Source organism: Neoarius graeffei, chromosome 1, assembly GCF_027579695.1.
Source record: "Neoarius graeffei isolate fNeoGra1 chromosome 1, fNeoGra1.pri, whole genome shotgun sequence".
Lineage (NCBI taxonomy): Eukaryota > Metazoa > Chordata > Actinopteri > Siluriformes > Ariidae > Neoarius > Neoarius graeffei.
Window position 1 is genome coordinate 82,590,048 of NC_083569.1, and position 22,230 is coordinate 82,612,277.

The window sequence follows — 22,230 nt, forward strand, 5'->3', positions numbered from 1 at the left end:
TTTTAACTCAAAAGCGCTGTGCATCTTATTCTGATCAGAGACTTTTCCTCACGAACGCTGAGGTTCGGACCAAGAATCCTCTGCTTTCCACGGGAACCACCCAAGTGCTCCGCTGGACCCGAAAGTTTTCTACACCTCCATCACGAGCGGCTCACGTGCTCCCACGGCGAGGCCCAAAACTACACCGGCGAATAGTTCTTCATATCTTGCTAAAGGCAGGATTAAGTAAGATTTTGGCATTTGGGCATAATTAAGATAGTCTTAGGAATTTGCTTTTATTTGAAATAGTGTGAATTTAAACCCAGGTTTATCTGTTACACTGTTAGACACGCAGCGTGTTGATTTATTTTGGTTCTATGTTCTCTCAATTGTTTAATAGATAGGCTCCGTGTCTCTCTTATTCTGACTAACACTAATTTCCTTATCATACATTTTGACCTTATCAAGGTTTCAGTGAGTTTGGTAATGTTATGAGTGTGGAATCTTTTTGTTACTGAGAAAACACGTGCTCAACAGGCCTGACCAGGCCTGATACACTTTAGATAGCTTCCCTTTGTCTTTAGCAACACGTGCTCAGTAGGCCTCACCAGGCCTAACAAACACACACTTTAGCTAGGCCAAAGGGCCTTTCACAAACATACTAGCAACACAAGGCTAATCTAGGCCTCCACCATGTGTAGTTAGCTACACGAGGCTAAACACATGGTCAAGTCCTCCCCCCCCACCCACCCACACGCACACATTAGCCACAGAGCTAATCCTTTGTTCTGTTTAGATAACATTCCTTTGTTTTAGCTAGCAACAAGCTAGGCCATACACACACCACACACATGTATACACACCTCATATTTGTATATATTGATTATCCATTTTTGTCTTTGTTATAATAAATCCATTTATTATCAAAGCTGTGTGTATTCATCTTGTTGGTGAACAATATCTGAAGTCCCCAATCTCCTCAAAGAATTCAAAAAGGTGCATATGAGTTATGTAATATGGTAAGTGATCGTAATAATTTGGAAATATACCATAATTTAGCTGTTTGGTAATTTATTATTAAGCACCAGGATTAATGGTATGATTCACTAAATGATTCATTGAACGATTCACTAAATGATTCATTGAATGATTCACTAAATGATTCACTAAACGATTCAATGAATGATTCACTTCAAATGAGACTGATTCTATGGTATGATTCAATTCAAATGAGTCAAAGTAAACGATTTAATGGGATTGATTCATTTTAATTATTAACCTTCAAATTTAATGAGACTGATTTAATGAGATTGATCACTGTGGCAGTTCGTGTAAATGGGTGGAGCACAGAAGGATGGCAGGACAGAACTGAGCATACAAAACTCTCTTTATTCAGCTTTTCAACTGTAAATACACACACACAGACACATGCACACACATTCGCTGTCTGGTTATGGAGAGAGTCCCTCTGCTCTCACTCTCTCTCCTTAAGAAGGGCGCGGTCACTGGGAAGACACACAAACATCAATTAACAACAGGTGAAATGATTCTGCCACTTAACTTCCCCGACTCCGCCCTCCTGTCACAGACCGATGCTAGACCACGCCCCCGCTGCCACATACCCCCACCGCCCGACTCAGGCTGGGCAGCCGTCCGGCCCGCAGCCGACTCCCCCCCCCCCCCCTTGACGGGAGAGGAAGTCCGCCACGACCATCTGCGCCCCCGGCCTGTGGATCACCTTGAAGTTAAAGGGTTGGAGTGCCAGATACCAACGGGTGATCCGCGCATTGGCATCCTTCATGCGGTGGAGCCACTGGAGGGGCGCGTGGTCCGAACAGAGGGTGAAAGGGCGTCCCAGCAGGTAGTACCGGAGGGCGAGGACCGCCCACTTGATTGCCAGGCACTCCTTTTCGATGGTACTGTAGCGCCCCTCACGCACCGACAGCTTGCGGCTAATGTACAAGACAGGGTGATCCTCCCCCTCCACCTGCTGGGACAAAACGGCCCCCAGCCCTCTGTCCGACGCATCCGTCTGCAACATAAAAGGGAGAGAAAAGTCAGGGGAGTGTAAAAGTGGCCCCCCACACAGTGCAGCCTTAACCTTAGAAAAAGCCCGCTGGCATTGCTCCGTCCACTGGACCGGATCTGGTGCCCCCTTTTTAGTCAGATCAGTCAGCGGGCTGGTGACGTCCGAATAATTAGGTATAAACCTACGATAATAGCCAGCCAGCCCCAGGAACTGTCTCACCCCCTTTTTGGTCTTGGGCCTCGGGCAGGCCGCAATTGCTGCAGTCTTGTTAATTTGGGGACGCACCTGCCCGTTGCCCAAGTGGAAGCCCAGATACCGTACTTCCACCCGCCCAATCGCACACTTCTTCGGGTTGGCCGTGAGACCCGCCCGCCTCAGCGACCTAAGGACGGCCCTCAGGTGTTGTAGGTGCCGCGGCTAGTCATTACTATAAATAATGATATCATCCAAGTACGCGGCCGCATAGGTGGCGTGGGGGCGGAGGACCCTGTCCATCAGTCGCTGAAACGTAGCAGGCGCCCCAAACAGCCCAAAAGGAAGTGTGACGAATTGGTGTAAGCCGAACGGTGTGGAAAAGGCCGTTTTTTCACGGGATAATGGAGTCAAGGGGATCTGCCAATAACCCTTTGTTAAATCCAGTGTCGAGTAAAAACGAGCCGTGCCTAGCCGATCGAGCAACTCATCAATACGAGGCATTGGGTACGCATCGAATTTAGACACCGTGTTGACTTTTCTATAGTCCACACAGAACCGGACCGACCCGTCGGCCTTGGGTACCAAGACCACCGGGCTGCTCCAGTCACTGTGGGACTCCTCGACGATGCCCATTTCGAGCATGGCCTCGAGTTCTTCCCGAACCACCTTTTTCTTGTGCTCGGGTAACCTGTAAGGGCGGCTACGCACTACCACCCCCGGGGGCGTCTCAATGTGGTGCTCTATGAGGTTAGTGCGGCCGGGCAGGGGTGAGAACACGTCCGAAAACTCGGTCTGCAACTGGGCAACCTCCGCGAGTTGGGTCGGGGAGAGGTGGTCTCCACAGGGGACCGGAGAGGGACATGATGCTAATGTTCCTTTTTGAACCTCCGGCCCCAGCTCCGCCTTCTCTGGAACCACCGACACCAACGCCACGGGGACCTCCTCGTTCCAGAGTTTGAGTAGGTTGAGGTGGTAAATCTGTAGCGCCCCACCCCTGTCCGTTCGTTTCACCTCATAGTCGACGTCCCCGACTCGCCGTGTGACCTCAAAGGGTCCTTGCCACTTGGCGACTAATTTAGAGCTCGATGTGGGCAACAGTATGAGTACTTTCTCTCCCGGTGCAAACTCTCTAAGGCACGTACCCTTGTCGTACAGGCGGGTTTGCCGTTCTTGAGCCTGCCGCAAATTCTCCTGGGTTAGTTGTGTGAGTGTGTGGAGTTTTGCGCGCAGGTCAATAACGTATTGAATTTCATTTTTGCTTGGTGAAAGTCCCTCCTCCCAATTTTCTCGCAGCACATCTAAAATGCCGCGCGGCTTACGCCCATATAATAATTCAAACGGGGAGAACCCCGTGGAGGCTTGGGGAACTTCTCGCACTGCAAAGAGCAAGGGTTCGAGCCATTTATCCCAGTTACGCGCGTCCTCGCTTACAAATTTCTTAATTATGTTTTTAAGGGTGCGATTAAACCGTTCCACTAAGCCGTCCGTTTGTGGGTGATAAACGCTGGTGCGGATCGGCTTAATACCTAATAACCCATACAGTTCCTTCAGTGTTCGTGACATAAACGAGGTGCCTTGATCAGTCAGAATCTCTTTCGGGATTCCAACTCGGGAGATGACGCGGAAGAGCGCCTCCGCAATACTGCGTGCTGAGATATTGTGAAGAGGCACTGCTTCCGGGTATCGCGTTGCATAGTCCACCAGAACTAATATAAAGCGGTACCCTCGTGTTGACCGATCTAATGGCCCAACGAGATCCATGCCAATTCTTTCGAACGGGGTCTCGATTAACGGTAGAGGGCGCAAAGGCGCTTTTGGGATGGCCGCTGGATTTACTAACTGGCATTCGCGGCATGCCGTACACCACCTACGGATATCGCCGCGAATCCCCGGCCAATAGAATCGGGCCATTATTCGGGCTAGTGTTTTATCCTGCCCCAAGTGTCCAGCCATGGGATTAAAGTGAGCCACCTGGAATACCAATTCCCGGCGGCTCTTCGGAATTAACAGCTGCGTGACTCGCTCTTTAGTTTGAGTGTCCTGCGTCACTCGGTATAATCTATCCTTCATAATCGCGAAGTAGGGGAAGGACGGGGTGGCATTCGGCTGGAGCGTTTGACCATCGATTACTCTCACTTGGTCAAAAGCATGCCGCAGAGTCTCGTCTCGCGATTGCTCTAACGGGAAATCCGCGAGGGATTCCCCAATAGAGAGAGGAGGAGCCGGCGGCTCCTCACTCTGGCGCGGAGATGACGTGGACGGCTCTGTGACAGCTGCTCCCGCCAAAGCGACACCGGGACCTCCCCCTGTCAAATGGCAGGACCCACTCTTGACCAAGTGCGTCATTAAACCCCGAAATCCCGGCCAATCAGTCCCCAAAATTAAAGAGTGGGTAAGGCGAGGATTAACCGCCGCCTTCACTATAAATTTTTCCCCTCTGAAAATAATGTGGACCGACACCAAAGGGTAGTTGTGAACATCCCCGTGCACACATAACACCTTCACCAATTGTGCTCCCCCCAATGCCTCGTCTTGCACCAGGTTTTGGTGGATTGAGGTCTGATTACAGCCAGAATCCACCAACGCCTGATATGTATCCCCTTGGATACTCACCGGTATGCGATACGCTCCGGCCCGATCGAGGGCGGTTCCTGGCGCGTTGGGGATCCGAACCACCGCGCCCACCTCCATTATCAAGCACTGCTGTTGGAGGTGGCCCGGTTCCCCGCAGCGCCAGCAAACCGGCCCAGGCTTCCTCTCTGCACTAGTGCTCTGGGGCTCACTCACCTGAGGGAGGGGAGAGACAGACACAGAAGGGAGACACGGAAGGGCACCGCGGGTGCGGCGGGCCAGCTGAGGTGGCGCCGGCCCCCGTCTCCGCGGTGGGGGAATGGGGCGAGGAGAAGACACAGGAGGGAGAGAGAGAGAGGAGAGAAGAGAAGAGGTCGTCTGCTGTCCTGCCGTCGGGACAGCCACCAGATGATCCTCCGCCAGCTCGATTGCCTGATCCAGCGACGCCGGGCGGTGGCACTGGACCCACTCTGCGGTTCCCGCTGGTAGACGCGCGACGAACTGTTCCAGTACCACCTGGTCGATGAGTCCCTCGGCGTCGCAGCTGTCGGCCCTCAACCACTGCCAGCAGGCGTCCCGGAGTTGCTGGCCAAACGCGAACGGCCGGCCGACTTCCTCCAAGCGCAGAGCGCGGAAACGCTGATGATGTTGCTCTGGGGTGCGTCCCACCCGCTGGAGGACGGCCCGGCGAAGGTCCGCGTAGGCCAGCCGGCGGTCGGCGGGGAGCTGTAGCGCGGCCAGCTGCGCCTCTCCCGTTAGCAGGGGGAGGAGGCGCGCCGCGCGCTGTTCCACCGGCCACCCCGAGGTCTCTGCTACCTGCTCAAAGAGCGTGAAGAATGCCTCGGGGTCGTCCTGCGGGCCCATCTTCGTGAGGGTGAGGGGGGAAGGGCCCGCGGCGGTGGAGTTGGTGGACCCCGCCGACGCAAGGAGGTGCCGGAACGCCCGACGATCTTCCTGTTGCGCCAGCACCACGGCCTCGAACCATTGTTCTTGCTCCTTTCGGAGGGCGAGCAGCCCCTGGTGCTGGCTCTGTTGGGCCGTGGCGAAGGCGTGGATCAGGTCGGCGAAGGTGGAGGACTCCATGGGGCTGTTGTCTTCTGTGCTCATTCCCGGGTTTTGGCACCACTGTGGCAGTTCGTGTAAATGGGTGGAGCACAGAAGGATGGCAGGACAGAACTGAGCATACAAAACTCTCTTTATTCAGCTTTTCAACTGTAAATACACACACACACAGACACATGCACACACATTAGCTGTCTGGTTATGGAGAGAGTCCCTCTGCTCTCACTCTCTCTCCTTAAGAAGGGCGCGGTCACTGGGAAGACACACAAACATCAATTAACAACAGGTGAAATGATTCTGCCACTTAACTTCCCCGACTCCGCCCTCCTGTCACAGACCGATGCTAGACCACGCCCCCGCTGCCACAATCACTTAATTTCAATAATTAACTGATTGCACCCACACGTCCAACAAGCTCATATACAGGAGGTGTGATGGTCAGGTGTCCATATGCTTTTGTTCATATAGTGTATATAATATACATATGAAGCCATTCATGTGTTAAACACAAAATTTTTACTGTCTCGAAAAAGTACAGTAGAGAAGTAGAAATATAAAGTTAAATAAAATGGACTCTGGTTTTATTCACCACATACAACTCAGACAATAGAAAATAATAACTGTAATAAACACTTCTACAAGTATGTCTCATCTCTAATGTGACCTTTTTTTTTCTCTTTTTAGAGCTGCAGAGACAGAGTGTGGAATACGGTAATTAAATCTGAGTTTGTGAAACTTTTAGGGCTTTTTTTTTTCTTGTGGGTGGTAAAAGAGAGCAACTGGACTTGCTTGAAGATTCTTGAAGACGTTTCACCTCTCATCCAAAAGACTTCTTCAGTTCTGTCTGACTAGTATGGAGTATCAGGTATTTATCCTCTCATGGATGACAAGCTCATCTAAGGCCAAGTTTACATTAGACCGTATCTGTCTCTTTTTCTTCGCGGATGCACTGTCCGTTTACATTAAAACGCCTGGAAACGCCGGGAAACGGGAATCCGCCAGGGTCCACGTATTCAATCTAGATCATGTCTGGTCCGGTGCTGTGTAAACATTGAGAATACGCGGATACGCTGTGCTGAGCTCTAGCTGGCGTCGTCATTGGACAACGTCACTGTGACATCCACCTTCCTGTTTTGCTGGCGTTGGTCATGTGACGCGACTGCTGAAAAATGGCGCGGACTTCCGCCTTGTATCACCTTTCATTAAAGAGTATAAAAGTATGAAAATACTGCAAATACTGAAGCAAATACTGCCCATTGTGTAGTTATGATTGTCTTTAGGCTTGCCATCCTTCCACTTGCAAGTGGTAAGTGATATGCACTGGGATCACACACACAGCGGCTCAGTCCCGAATCACTGCTCGTGCGCTATACTCGCGCGCTCTGTGAGCTGCGCAGGGCCGGAGTGCGCACCCTCCAGAGGGCACTCGCTGTTCAGGGCGGAGTGATTTGGAGCGCAGGATGCCTGCGGAGCCGAGCGTATCCGTGTATTGGTGTTGCTGTGTGCACGCGAATCGTGTATTGGTGTTGCTGTGTGCACGCTAATCGTTTTAAAAACGTTAATCTGATGATCCGCTGATACGGTCTAATGTAAACCCCACCTAAGGTGTCGTTGAGTCATCCTCTTGATGTGGGTCACTGGGGGCTGGATGTGAACGGCCTCGAGAGTCGTTAGGGTGATCAATGGATTGCCCGTTAAGGTGATCAATGGAATGCTGATTCTCTCTGTCCTCCTGTGAGTCACTGAAAACAGCTGGGTTTTGGTGTACGCTCAGTTGTCTGGGAAGTGTGCCAAGGACTGCATTGTAGGTGGCTGATAAATGATGTCTTAGACCTCCACCTCTGTTCAGCGATGGCCGTTCCACGTTGACAAAAATGGCTTCTTTAACTCCTCGCTCATACCAACGATCCTCTCTGGCTAAAATGCGTACGTTGCAATCCCGAAATGAGTGTCCTTTGTTGTTAAGATGAAGGTAGACAGCAGAGTCCTGGCCTGAGGAACTGGCTCTCCTGTGTTGAGCCATGTGCCTGTGAAGCTGTTGTTTTTTTTCCCCAATATACGAGCCTTTCGGATGAGAGGTGAAACGTCTTCAAGAATCTTCAAGCAAGTCCAGTTGCTCTTTTACCACCCACAGTTTACTATGACCTGGATGACTGAGAATCTTCACAGACATGTTTCCACACACTTTGGGATGAGAACCCTTCGACTGGTGCGGGAGTATGAGAGGACTTCCAGAAAACTGGCAGACTACAGAAACCACCTGCGTTTCAACCTGAGATGCCGAAAATCCAACATTATCCCCACTAGCCTACGCCTGTATTCAACAGTCAAAGGACACAGAGCTGAAAGAATCCTCCAGAAAGCCCAGAAGCAGCTTCTCAATGAGAGATTGAGACAAGTACATTTCACCATCGATGTTCTCCAGAACAAGACTGAACTGATGTTTGAAGAGTTGACAGTTCTTCTTCCCAGTGAAGTTTTGGAACGAGTCTCTGATTTTGCTGAGAAAGCACAGATTTCACAACATACCAAAGGCAAGGAATGACAGATGCGCAAATTTCAAACATTGCTGTCTAAAACTACCTCCTCCAGCAAGACAGAAGTGCTGACTTGGAGGAAGAAATCTGACCAGGCTACACAACCGGACATAGAAGAGAAATGGGTGAAGAACTTATCCAACAGGGTACTCACCCAACCAGAGAAAGATGTTTTATCCAAGGGACTTAACTTTGCAGTTTCACCAGAGTGGATACCAGTGGTAGATCTCATCACAGCCAGAGTCAGCCATCAGAAATAACAATCTGACCAACACAGAGGCAGAACAACTTAGACTGAAGATATCAGCTGCTCTGTCCAGTGCAAAAGCACCCGCCTCCAACCTCACCAGCCAAGAAAGGAGGGCTCTTACATTGCTTCAAAGAGACCGGAACATCACTATCCTTCCTGCTGACAAAGGGAGATACACAGTGGTGCTAAACACAGCGGACTACCACTCCAGGATGACCAGTCTCCTCCGCGACACAACCACCTATGAAACCTTGAGGCGGGACCCCCACCAGTTGTTACAAAAAGAAAGTTGTTAGCTGCCTGCAACAACTAGAAAAGGACCAAGCCATCAACCGATCTCTGTACTACAGATTGTACCCTAGGGAAGCCGTTCCTCTCATATACGGACTCCCCAAGATTCACAAGGAAGGAGCTCCACTCAGACCTATTATCAGCAGTAAAAACTCTGTCACCTATAACATTGCCAAACACCTAGCCACCATCCTGGCTCCTCTTGTTGGGAATATGCCACATCACGTCAAAAACTCCCAAGATTTTGCTACTAAAGTTTCAGACCTCAAACTAGACTTAGATGAAACCATGGTTTCCTACGATGTCACTTCTCTTTTCACCTGCATTCCCACCACAGAAGCAGTCGAATCTGTTAGAAAATGACTCCTTCAAGACAGCACCTTACTGGATAGAACGAACCTCACCACAGACCAGATTTGCACCCTGCTTGACCTCTGCCTGACTACCACTTATTTCCAGTTTAATGAAAGTTTCTACAGACAGAAGCATGGATGCGCCATGGGCTCACCGGTGTCCCCTATTGTGGCCAATCTTTACATGGAGGAAGTGGAACATAAAGCTTTGACCACTTTTTCAGGAGTTGCTCCCAGCCACTGGTTCAGATATGTGGATGACACCTAGGTTAAAATCAAAGCCCATGAAGTGGAAGCCTTCTCTAAGCACATCAATGCAGTGGATACCAACATCAATTTCACTCAGGAGGACATCAGTGGGAATAATCTAGCCTTCTTGGATTGTGATGTACACATTAGACAAGACAGAAGCCTTAGCATCGAGGTCTACCGGAAACCCACACACACAGACCAGTACCTACTCTTTGACTCTCACCACCCACTGGAACACAAATTGGGGGTCATTAGGACCTTGCAACACAGGGCTCAGAACATCCTTACAATGGTAGAGGGAAAAGAGAAGGAGCAGAATCACATCAAGAAAGCACTTCAGAACTGTGGGTATCCCAACTGGTCTTTCTTCAAGAGCAGAAAAAGGAACATAACGGACAAGGAGGATAACAGGAACAAACGCAAGAACATTGTCATTCCCTACATTTCTGGTCGATCTGAGAAACTCAGGAGGATCTTCTACAAACACAACATTCTGGTACATTTCAGACCCAGTAACACCCTGAAGCAGAAACTGGTCCACCCTAAGGACAGAATAGCCAGACACAAACAGGACAACGTAGTGTATGCAATTCAGTGCAGTGAGGAATGCACGGATTCATATATTGGGGAACAAAACAACCGCTTCACAGGCGCATGGCTCAACACAGGAGAGCCAGTTCCTCAGGCCAGACTCTGCTGTCTACCTTCATCTTAACAACAAAGGACACTCATTTCAGGATTGCAATGTACGCATTTTAGCCAGAGAGGATCGTTGGTATGAGCGAGGAGTTAAAGAAGCCATTTTTGTCAACCTGGAATGGCCATCACTGAACAGAGGTGGGGGTCTAAGACATAATTTATCAGCCACCTACAATGCAGTCCTTGGCACACTTCCCAGACAACTGAATGTACACCAAAACCCAGCTGTTTTCAGTGACTCACAGGAGGACAGAGAGAATCAGCATTCCATTGATCACCTTAACGGGCAATCCATTGATCATCACCCTAACGACTCTCGAGGCCATTCACATCCAGCCCCCAGTGACCCACACCAACAGGATGACTCAACAACACCTTAGATGAGCTTGTCATCCATGAGAGGATAAATACCTGATACTCCCTACTAGACTGGTACCAAAATCCAGAATTGTGTGTAATCAGGGTTAGTATATATGAGAGTTTTTTTCTTTGTTGTTTGTTTTTTGTTTTGTTTTAAACGGGGTAAATTATTTACAAAAAACAAACAACAAAGAAAAAAACTCATATATACTAACCCTGATTAACCTGTATACCCTGTATGCCTCCACATTTTGTATGCTGCTGAATCTGTCCTTTTTTCAGTAGCTTTGTATAAACAATAACCGCTAAATGTAATGCAATGTTATGTAAGGTGATCGCCTAGGCATTCTCATTGTGAAAAGTAAGTCACATGTACATGAACTGGCATTTAATGTTGTATTTGTGCCTTTCTATTTGTTTTTTGTCTGTTCATATTCTTTTTGGGGGAGTAAAGTCAGTTTAAAAATGCCGTTAAATGCATGGGCCTATAGGCCAAGTTTAATGACCTTGAGGTTATCAGAGGTCATATGTCGTTTTACAAATGAAAAATTAATTCAGCACCCAAACATTTAACAAACAAGGCCATTTGCTAACTTCATTAATCATTTTAGTACATTTCATTCCTTAGAAAGCTGAGAAACTGGGTTCAGCTGAGACGTTTACAGGCCCAAAGTTCAATGACCTCTAGAGGTCAACAGAGGTCAGATAGAGCTCGGCATATTGCAGATTTGAATTCGGCACACCCAAATTGACAAAATAAGACTGTTTGCCGATTTTGTCTCAAAAATGCCTTTAACTCCTTAAATAAGCACTTTTTTGAATTTTGGTACCAGTCTATACTAGTCAGACAGAACTGAAGAAGGCTTTCGGATGAGAGGTGAAACGTCTTCAAGCAAGTCCAGTTGCTCTCTTTTACCACCCACAGTTTACTATGACCTGGATGACTGAGAATCTTCACAGACGTTTTTTTTTCTTCAAATTTGTGAAGAACTAGGAATATAAAAATTAGATGCATATATTTTTATTTGCCTCTGAATTCCACAGTTTTAAATTTGTACTCAAACAATTGACATGGGGTTAAAGTGCACATCCTCAGATTTTAATAATGGGTATTTTTATCCTGATGAGTTTTACCATGTTGACATTGCAGCTCTTTGTTCTTTACTCTGCTCTTGCCATCACTCTAATACAAGTTAATCTTGGCCTTATCTGTCCACAAGACCTTTTTCCAGAATGCTGCAGGCTCCTTTAATCACTTTTTACTAAACTATCCTGACCCTCCTGTTTCTGTGGGTAACTCGTGGTTTGCATCTTGCAGTGTCACCTCTGTATTTCTGTTCATGACGTCTTCTGCAGACATTTTTCACTGACAAATCCACACCTACCGTACCTCCTGAAGAGTGTTTCTGATCTGTCAGACAGATTTATGGGGATTTTCCTTCATTATGGTGAGAATTCTTCTGTTATCAGCTGTGGAGCTCTTCCTTGGTCTACCAGACCCTTTATGGTTACTAAGCTCACTCGTTCTGTCTTTCTGCTTAATCACGTTCCAAACAGTTGGTTTTGGTGAGCCTAAAGTTTGGCTGATGTCTCTTACTGTTTTATTTTCATCTCTCAACCTTTTAATGTGTCCTTGACTTTCATTGGCACAACTCTGGTCCTCGTGCTGACAAATAGTAAAAGAAGACTCTGAAGGTGATGGCACGAATGAAGCAATTAAACACACTTGAATAGTTACTGACATCTGTGAAGCCCCATGTCCCAAATATTATGGTGCCTTGTGTGCCTGTAGATAAAAAGTGCTGTAATTTCTACATGGTCAAACTATAATGTATAAACATATGCTTGATTAAAATCTGAGGATGTGCACCTTAACCACATGTGAATTGTTTGAGGACAAATTTAAAACTGTGGAGTACTGGGCAAATAAAACGTATACCTTTGCCCCAAATATTATGGAGGGAACTCTATTTAGTAAGAGGAACAGAACCAGTCAAAAGTTTGGACATCCCTACTCATGCATAGGTTTTTCTGTATTCTGATTATTTTCTACATTGTAGAGCAATAGTGAAGACATCAAAACTATTAAATAACATATGGAACATACACTCGACATACACTTAATTAAGTACACCCATACACCTGCTGTTTTATGCAGTTATCTAATCAGCCAATCCCTTGACAGCAGCACAATGCATAAAATCATGCAGAAACAAATCAAGAGCTTCACTTAATGTTCACTTCAAACATCAGAATGGGAAAAATTGTGATCTCTGTGACTTTCACTGTGGCATGGGTGTTGGCGCCAGATGAGTATTTCAGAAACTGCTGATCTCCTGGGGTTTTCACACATACAGTGGTGCTTGAAAGTTTGTGAACCCTTTAGAATTTTCTATATTTCTGCATAAATATGACCTAAAACATCATCAGATTTTCACACAAGTCCTAAAAGTAGATAAAGAGCACCCAATTAAACAAATGAGGCAAAAATATTATACTTGGTCATTTATTTATTGAGGAAAATGATCCAATATTACATATCTGTGAGTGGCAAAAGTATGTGAACCTTTGCTTTCAGTATCTGGTGTGACCCCCTTGTGTAGCAGTAACTGCAACTAAACGTTTCTGGTTACTGTTGATCAGTCCTGCACACCGGCTTGGAGGAATTTTAGCCCGTTCCCCCATACAGAACAGCTTCAACTCTGGGATGTTGGTGGGTTTCCTCACATGAACTGCTCGCTTCAGGTCCTTCCACAACATTTCGATTGGATTAAGGTCAGGACTTTGACTTGGCCATTCCAAAACATTAACTTTATTCTTCTTTAACCATTCTTTGGTAGAACGACTTGTGTGCTTAGGGTCGTTGTCTTGCTGCATGACCCACCTTCTCTTGAGATTCAGTTCATGGACAGATGTCCTGACAGTTTCCTTTATAATTCACTGGTATAATTCAGAATTCATTGTTCCATCAATGATGGCAAGCCGTCCTGGCCCAGATGCAGCAAAACAGGCCCAAACCATGATGCTACCACCACAATGTTTCACAGATGGGATAAGGTTCTTATGCTGGAATGCAGTGTTTTCCTTTCTCCAAACATAACGCTTCTCATTTAAACCAAAAAGTTCTATTTTGGTCTCATCCGTCCACAAAACATTTTTCTAATAGCCTTCTGGCTTGTCCATGTGATCTTTAGCAAACTGCAGACGAGCAGCAATGTTCCTTTTGGAGAGCAGTGGCTTTCTCTTTGCAACCCTGCCATGCACACCATTGTTGTTCAGTGTTCTCCTCATGGTGGACTCATGAACATTAACATTAGCCAATGTGAGAGAGGCTTTCAGTTGCTTAGAAGTTACCCTGGGGTCCTTTGTGATCTCACCAACTATTACACGCCTTGCTCTTGGAGTGATCTTTGTTGGTCGACCACTCCTGGGGAGGGTAACAATGGTCTTGAATTTCCTCCATTTGTACACAATCTGTCTGACTGTGGATTGGTGGAGTCCAAACTCTTTAGAGATGGTTTTGTAACTTTTTCCAGCCTGATGAGCATCAACAACGCTTTTTCTGAGGTCCTCAGAAATCTCCTTTGTTCGTGCCATGATACACTTCCACAAACATGTGTTGTGAAAATCAGACTTTGATAGATCCCTGTTCTTTAAATAAAACAGGGTGCCCACTCACACCTGATTGTCATCCCATTGATTGAAAACACCTGACTTTAATTTCACCTTCAAATTAACTGCTAATCCTAGAGGTTCACATACTTTTACCACTCACAGATATGTAATATTGGATCATTTTCCTCAATAAATAAATGACCAAGTATAATATTTTTGTCTCATTTATTTAACTGGGTTCTTTTTATCTACTTTTAGGACTTGTGTGAAAATCTGATGATGTTTTAGGTCATATTTATGCAGAAATATAGAAAATTCTAAAGGGTTCACAAACTTTCAAGCACCACTGTAACAGTCTCTAGAGTTTACACAGAATGGTGTGAAAAACAAAAAACATTGAGTGAGTGACAGTTATGTGGGTGGAAACACCTTGTTGATTAGAGAGGTCAGAGGAAAATGGCCAGATTGGCTTGATCTGCCAGGAAGGGTATCGTAACTCATATAATCACTTTTTACAACCGTGGAGAGCAGAAAAGCACCTCAGCATGCAACAGCAGAAGACCACGTTGGGTTCCAGTCCTGCAGCCAAGAACAGGAATCTTACAATCAAGACCAAGTTCCTATAAAAGTGGCCAGTGAGTGTATGTGGAATTATGTGGTCAACAAAAGTCTTTAAAAAAAAAGTGTTTCATATTTCATATTCTTCAAAGTAGCCACCATTATAGAGTCACAGGAGTGTGATGAAAAAGAATAAATGCTGAACAAGAATAAGAAAATGAATAAAAATTAAATAATACGGAAATGAATGCAGAAATAAAAATAAAAGAGTAAAATATATGCAGAGATAAAAAAACAAGACTAAGAAAATAAATAAAACAAAAATAAAAGAAAATAAATGCAGAACTAAAAATAAAAATTATTTTCTTTATTGATTTTTCTGTTTCCTTTCCCTTTTTAAAAAAAAAAAATCCTTTTTCCATTTGGCTTTTATGTTCGCCTGCATGTTTATATGCGGCATGCTTTTTTTTTCTGCATGCATACAAATAGAAACGTGTATATACACATTTAAATCAGGTAAATCCTGTGCATTATTTTCAGTGCAGTTTCACAACTGAGATGAATTTCAGAGCGTCCTGAATCAGTCTTTGCAGCATGTATCTGAAAATAGAAATGACCATCTTTTCAGAAGTAAGTGATGGGCAATAATTTGGAAATTGAACAGCACTGACAAACATGCGTGTGTGTGTGTGTGTGTATATATATATATATATATATATATATATATATATATATATATATATATATATATACACACACACACAGCCACTGGGGGTGCATAAGTGTACTCTTGGCACCGGTCCCAAGCCCGGATAAATGGAGAGGGTTGTGTCAGGAAGGACATCCGGCGTAAAACTGTGCCAAATCTAACATGTAGACTGAAAAGAGAAATGCCATACTGGATTGGTCGGGGCCTGGGTTAACAACGGCTGCCTCCGGTACTATTGGCCAACAGGGTGCTGGTGGAAAGTATGCTACTGTTGCGCCAAAACGGAGAAGGAGAAAGAGAGGGGGGAGGTGTGTTAGGAGAGAGTTTAAAATATGGAAGGGAAGGAATTTAGAATTGAGGGTAGGAACACTGAATGTGGGAACATTGACTGGCAGAGAGTTAGCAGGTATGATGGAAAGAAGGAAGTTGGACATTTTGTGTGTGCAGGGATGAGGTGGAAGGGAAGCAAGGCCAAGAACATTGGAGGTGGATGCAAGTTGTTTTATTATGGCATTGTAACAGTTCCTGATGCGGGTGGAGCACAGAAGCACGGCAGGCAAGAGTTGATGGTCACACACAAACTCTTTATTTCACATATTTTAGCTTTTCCTCACTCACTCACATATGCGTTGTGGTCGGGAGGGCCTCTTCTCTGCTCTCCCCCTCCTTTTATGCTCTGTCCCTGCAACAAACAAACATTAATTGACAGCAGGTGTAATGACTTGGCCACTTATCTTCCCCGACCCCATCCTCCATTCACAAACTGCTGCTTGGCCATGCCCCCGCTGCCACAGGAGTCAATGCAAAGAGAAATGGTGTTGGTCTTGTTTTGAGGGGAGAGTTGGTCAACAGTGTGATTGATGTGAAGAGGGTGTCAGAGTGATAGGCATGAAGTTGGGGATTCAAGGAGTGGTAATCAATGTTGTGTGTGCATATACCCCACAGGTTGGATGTGAGAATGAAGAGAGAGTCTTTCTGGGAAAAGATGGATGAAGTGGTAGAAAATATACCAAGGGAGGAGCGCATGCTGATAGGAGCAGATTTCAACGTACATGTTGGCGAGGGAAACAGAGGAGATGAGGACGTGATTGGCAGATATGGTGTAAGGAAGAGAAATGTGGAAGGGCAAATGGTGGTTGATTTTTCAAAGAAGATGAATTTGGCAATTGTCAATACATACTTCGTGAAGAAAGAGCAGCACAGGGTGACGTTTAAGAGTGGAGGAAGATCTACACAGGTGGACTACATACTCCGCAGAAGGGATAACCTGAAGGAGATTGGAGACTGTAAAGTGATGGCAGGGGAGAGTGTAGCTAGACAACATCGAGTGGTCGTGTGCAGGATGAGCTTGAAAGTGAAAAAGAGGAAGCGTGAAATAGTGGAGCCAAAGATTAAGTGATGGAAACTAAAAGAGGTTGAACATCAGAAGCAGTTTAGGGAAGAAATGAGATGAGCATTGAGTGGTAATGGAAGTCTGCCAGAAGATTGGGATACTACTGCTATACTAGTAAGAGAGGTAGCAAGGAAGCTGCTAGGGTGGTCATTGGGAAGGAGGAAGGAAGACAAGGAGACATGGTGGTGGAACAAAGAAGTGCAGGAAATTATAAAAGAGAAGAGGCTAGCAAAGAAGAATTCAGACGACTAGAGAGATGAGGAAAGCAGGCGGTTATACAGAGAGACAAGACAGAAGGCAAAAAGAACAGAAGCGAAAGCAGATGCATGCCAGGACTTGTACAAAAGACTGGAGACCAAAGAAGGAGAGAAAGACCTGTACAGACTAGCTAGGCAGAGAAAAGGGAAGCAAGGGATGTACATCAGGTAAGAGTGATGAAAGATGTAAATGGAAATGTGCTTACAAACAAAGAGAGTGTATTAAGAAGGTGGAAAGAGTACTTTGAGGATTTATTAAATGAGGAGAATCCAAGAGAGAAAAGGTCAGATTTGTTGGAGACAGCAAATCAGGAAGCAGAGTTGGTTAGTAAGGATGAGGTGAGGGCAACCATGAAAAGAATGAAGATTGGGAAAGCAATTGGACCGGATGGTATCCCAACTGAGGCTTGGAGATGTTTAGGTAAGACAGCTGAGTATCTCACCCAACAATCTGTTCCTAATGAGATTGTTTAATAAGATCTTAGAGAATGAGAAAATGCCAAATGAGTGGAGAAAGAGTGTGCTCATCCAAATATACAAGAATAAGGGAGATGTACAGAGCTGCAGTAATTACAGAGGGATAAAATTGATGAGCCACACCAAGAAGTTATGGGAAAGGGTATTGGAGGCGAGATTGAATAGAATAGAATGCCTTTATTGTCACTATACACATGTACAATGAGATTAAAGTGGTGCAAGACACTGAGAAGAGAGGTAGCAATCTGTGAACAGCAGTACGGGTTTATGCCAAGGAAGAGCACGTTGAATGCAATTTTTGCTTTAAGAATGTTAATGGAGAAGTACAGGGAAGGCCGGAGAAAGCTGCATTGTGTGTTTGTAGACCTGGAGAAGGCATATGATAGAGTGCTGAGAGATGAGTTATGGTATTGTATGAGAAAGTGTGGCGTGAATGAGAAGTATATTAGAGTGGTGCAAGACATGTATGAGAACAGTGAAACAGCAGTGAGGTGTGCATTTGGAACAACTGAATGGTTCAAGGTGAAGGTGGGACTCCATCAAGGATCTGCTTTGAGTCCTTTCTTGTTTGCCATAGTGATGGATAGCTTGACAGACGAAGTGAGGCAAGAGTCACCATGGAACATGATGTTTGCGGATGATATTGTGATATGTGGTGAAAGTAGAAAGGAGGTTGAGTTGGATTTGGAGAGATGGAGGTATGCATTGGAACAAAGAGGAATGAAGGTGAGCAGTAGTAAAACAGAATACATGTGCATCAATGAGAATGGGGATGAGAGTGTAGTGAAGATGCAAGGAGTAGACATAAAGAGAGTTGGTGAATTCAAGTACCTGCGGTCAACTGTGCAGGAAAATGGGGGCTGTGATAGTGAGGTGAGAGAGAGTGCAGGCAGGGTGGAGCAGTTGGAAAAGGATTTCGGGAGTCATTTGTGATAAAGTCCCAGCAAAAGTAAGATGTATAAGACAGTAGTGAGACCAGCTGTGATGAAAGGATTGGAGACAGTACCCTTAACGAAGAGACAGGAGGCAAAGTTGGAGGTGGCGGAGTTGAGGATGTTATGGTTTGCGATGGGAGTGACAAGGTTGGACAGGATAAGGAACGAACACATCAGAGGGACAGCACATGTGGAGAGCTTGGGAATTAAGCTAAGAGAGATGAGAATTAGATGGTCTGGACACATCCTGAGAAGAGATGCAGAGCATGTTGGAAGGAGAATGTTGAGGATGGAGCTGCCAGGCACACGAAAACAAGATAGGCCAAAGAGGAGATACATGGATGTGGTGAGAAAGGACATGAAAGTGGCAGGTGTGGTAGAGAAGGATGCAGAAGACAGGGAGCAATGGAGACGAAAGATCCACTGTGGCGACCCCTAAACGGGAGCAGCCAAAAGAATATATAAAGCACTCACCCAAGTTGAGGTTTGAGGCAGTAACATTACCCACTACACTACACAGCCAAATACATATGAATAAATAACATGGGGGAAACAGAACACTGTCACAGGAGCGTCATAAAGACTAAAACTGTAAATGAATCAGCTCAGACAATGATCAGTGTACACACAGAAGAAGCAAACCCTCTCCTCTCCTGACTCAAAGCGCTACCACATTCACACTGCACATAGCAGGACTCAGCCTGGGGAGGAAGGAAGGCCCGCCCACAGCCAGGTGATTTGTATGGTGGAAAAGCTTAATAAGACTCGAGGCTGTCAGGAAGAAAGCAGACAGAAAATAAGTTTATTTTAATATTTCTTGCAAGAAGGCTCCTCTGAATGAATTTTACCCAGAGAAGCATTCTCCATTTCCATAGACCCTGTTTTATACTTGCCAAAATAACATAACATAATTTGCATATCAGATATCGTCTTAATCTCAGGGTGTCCAGCTTTGGACTAACCTAGAAAATAGAACACAAACACATTCTTCATCTTATATAAACATGAGACACAATGTCTGACCTTCTTTATTAAGGATCTGAGAGGTACAGAAATTCTCTAAAATTTAATTTTTCCTCTACAATTGATAGCTTGGGGACTCGAAAAAAAAAAAGCAATAGGGAATAAGAAATTATTTTCTTTATTGCTTTTATTTTGTTATACTTTTGTTTATTTGTTATTTCTGCATTATTCCCTGTTCTTTTATTTGTATTTTTGCAGCATTTATTTTCATATTCCTTTTGTATTTCAGCATTTATTTTAATTATTTTATTTTTATATTCATTCATTGTCTTATTCTTTTTCAATATTTATGTTCCTATTCTTTTAGAGATTGTTTTTTTTTTTTAAGACACTCCTTTAAAATGGTGTAACTGCACACACCGTTTACCTTGATGACACTTTGTACACTATTGGCATTATCTTAACCAGCTTCATGAGGGAGTCACCTGGAATGCTTTTCAATTAACAGCTGTGCCTCGTCAAAAGTTAATTAGTGCAATTTCTTACCTTCTTAATGTCTTTGAGATTAAACAATAAATTGTAAATAATAAAAATACAGTAAATAGCCCAATTCCATAACTGTAGTAATCCATATTATGTCAAGAACTGCTCAACTAAGTAAAGAGAAACTACATCCATCATTACTTTAAGACATGAAGTGACTTTTAATTAATAAAAATAAAGAAAAACAGTTTAATTAAAAGGTGTATCAAAACTTTTCGCTGGTACTATACAATCCCGATTCCAAAAAAGTTGGGACAAAGTACAAATTGTAAATAAAAATGGAATGCAATGATGTGGAAGTTTCAAAATTCCATATTTTATTCAGAATAGAACATAGATGACATATCAAATGTTTAAACTGAGAAAATGTATCATTTAAAGAGAAAAATTAGGTGATTTTAAATTTCATGACAATAACACATCTCAAAGTTGGGACAAGGCCATAACATCCCCTTTTCTCTTTACAACAGTCTGTAAACGTCTGGGGACTGAGGAGACAAGTTGCTCAAGTTTAGGGATAGGAATGTTAACCCATTCTTGTCTAATGTAGGATTCTAGTTGCTCAACTGTCTTAGGTCTTTTTTGTCGTATCTTCCGTTTTATGATGCGCCAAATGTTTTCTATGGGTGAAAGATCTGGACTGCAGGCTGGCCAGTTCAGTACCCGGACCCTTCTTCTACGCAGCCATGATGCTGTAATTGATGCAGTATGTGGTTTGGCATTGTCATGTTGGAAAATGCAAGGTCTTCCCTGAAAGAGACGTCGTCTGGATGGGAGCATATGGTGCTCTAGAACCTGGATATACCTTTCAGCATTGATGGTGTCTTTCCAGATGTGTACGCTGCCCATGCCACACACACTAATGCAACCCCATACCATCAGAGATGCAGGCTTCTGAACTGAGCGCTGATAACAACTTGGGTCGTCCTTCTCCTCTTTAGTCCGAATGACACGGCGTCCCCGATTTCCATAAAGAACTTCAAATTTTGATTCGTCTGACCACAGAACAGTTTTCCACTTTGCCACAGTCCATTTTAAATGAGCCTTGGCCCAGAGAAGACATCTGCGCTAGAGGTCTGCGCGGGACTGATTTTCCCTCCCGCTCCCGCTTACTCCCGCTAGTTTGTTTCCCGCTCCCGTCCGCACCCGCAGAAATATTTAATATTTCGTCCCGCTCCCGCCCACATATATTATGGTTTCTCCCGCTCCCGCCCCGCTAAAATCCCGTAATTTCCCCGAAACGCTCGTTGTGCTTCCGTTCTAGCCTGCCAGAGATTCCCTCACAATATGTGCACTGATTGCACAATGCATTTATAGAAAGTAAAACCAGTAAAATAAACAGCAACTGCAATTTGTTTAATGTGCATTTATTCTCACTCAAAACGCGTTTACATGATGTAGACTCAGCTTGAGTCATTTAGAAAAGCTTGGCCAACAGCCTTAAAATACAAACTGAAAAAAAAAATCAGTAGCCTAATAAATGAAGGTGCTTAAATAAATTAAAAATAAGTATGGAAAAATAACGAAAATGCAGGTATAAACTATGCGGGGCTGTGTTGGCTACTAAATATGCCCATGATGAATTGAAAAGGGAATTTCAAAAGAAGTTTACATCTTTTAACAGCTTGCCTATCATTTTAATAAAACGAAAATAATTGCACCTGATATTCCCGAGGGTGTCTTGTGCTTCTACACATGCCCATGGAGGAAAAGAATGTTGTTCACCGATGTGGGCTTCAGTAGACTGCGTCGCTGCTCCAGAATGCGGCCACAGATACTGAAAGCGCGTTCCGATGGTGCGCTTGATGCTGGAACGCAAAGCACGTGACGTGCCAATTTGCTTAGAGTAGGAAATTAGTGGCAATGCTTCTTCCACCAGAGTAGAACATCTTTTGGGCCGTGTGATCCTTCGCCATCCAGCTTGACTTTTAAATAGTCCTGTATCTCTGTGTCCAGTGGTATCTCCGAGTGGCGTGTTAACTACCCCTTGTAGCTCAAACACCCGAAGTTAGCTCATCACCTAATTACTACATATCTTCCCCAGTTAAAAAAAAACACTTTTCAAATACACAGTGAATAATTTTGTGAAATGTATTTACATTGCGGGACTCCAGAGAACATGCTTATGCCCGCTCCCGCGACTACACCTCTCCATTCCCGCCCGCTCCCGCAGGAGGCTGTCAAATAATGACCCGCGCCGCA

At 44.9% G+C, this 22,230-nt stretch overlaps 1 pseudogene; it reads left to right on the forward strand.

The window, feature by feature from the left end:
- The window catches only part of LOC132897728 (butyrophilin subfamily 1 member A1-like), a 115,426-nt pseudogene that overhangs the window by 77,356 nt on the left and 15,840 nt on the right, over positions 1-22,230 (forward strand).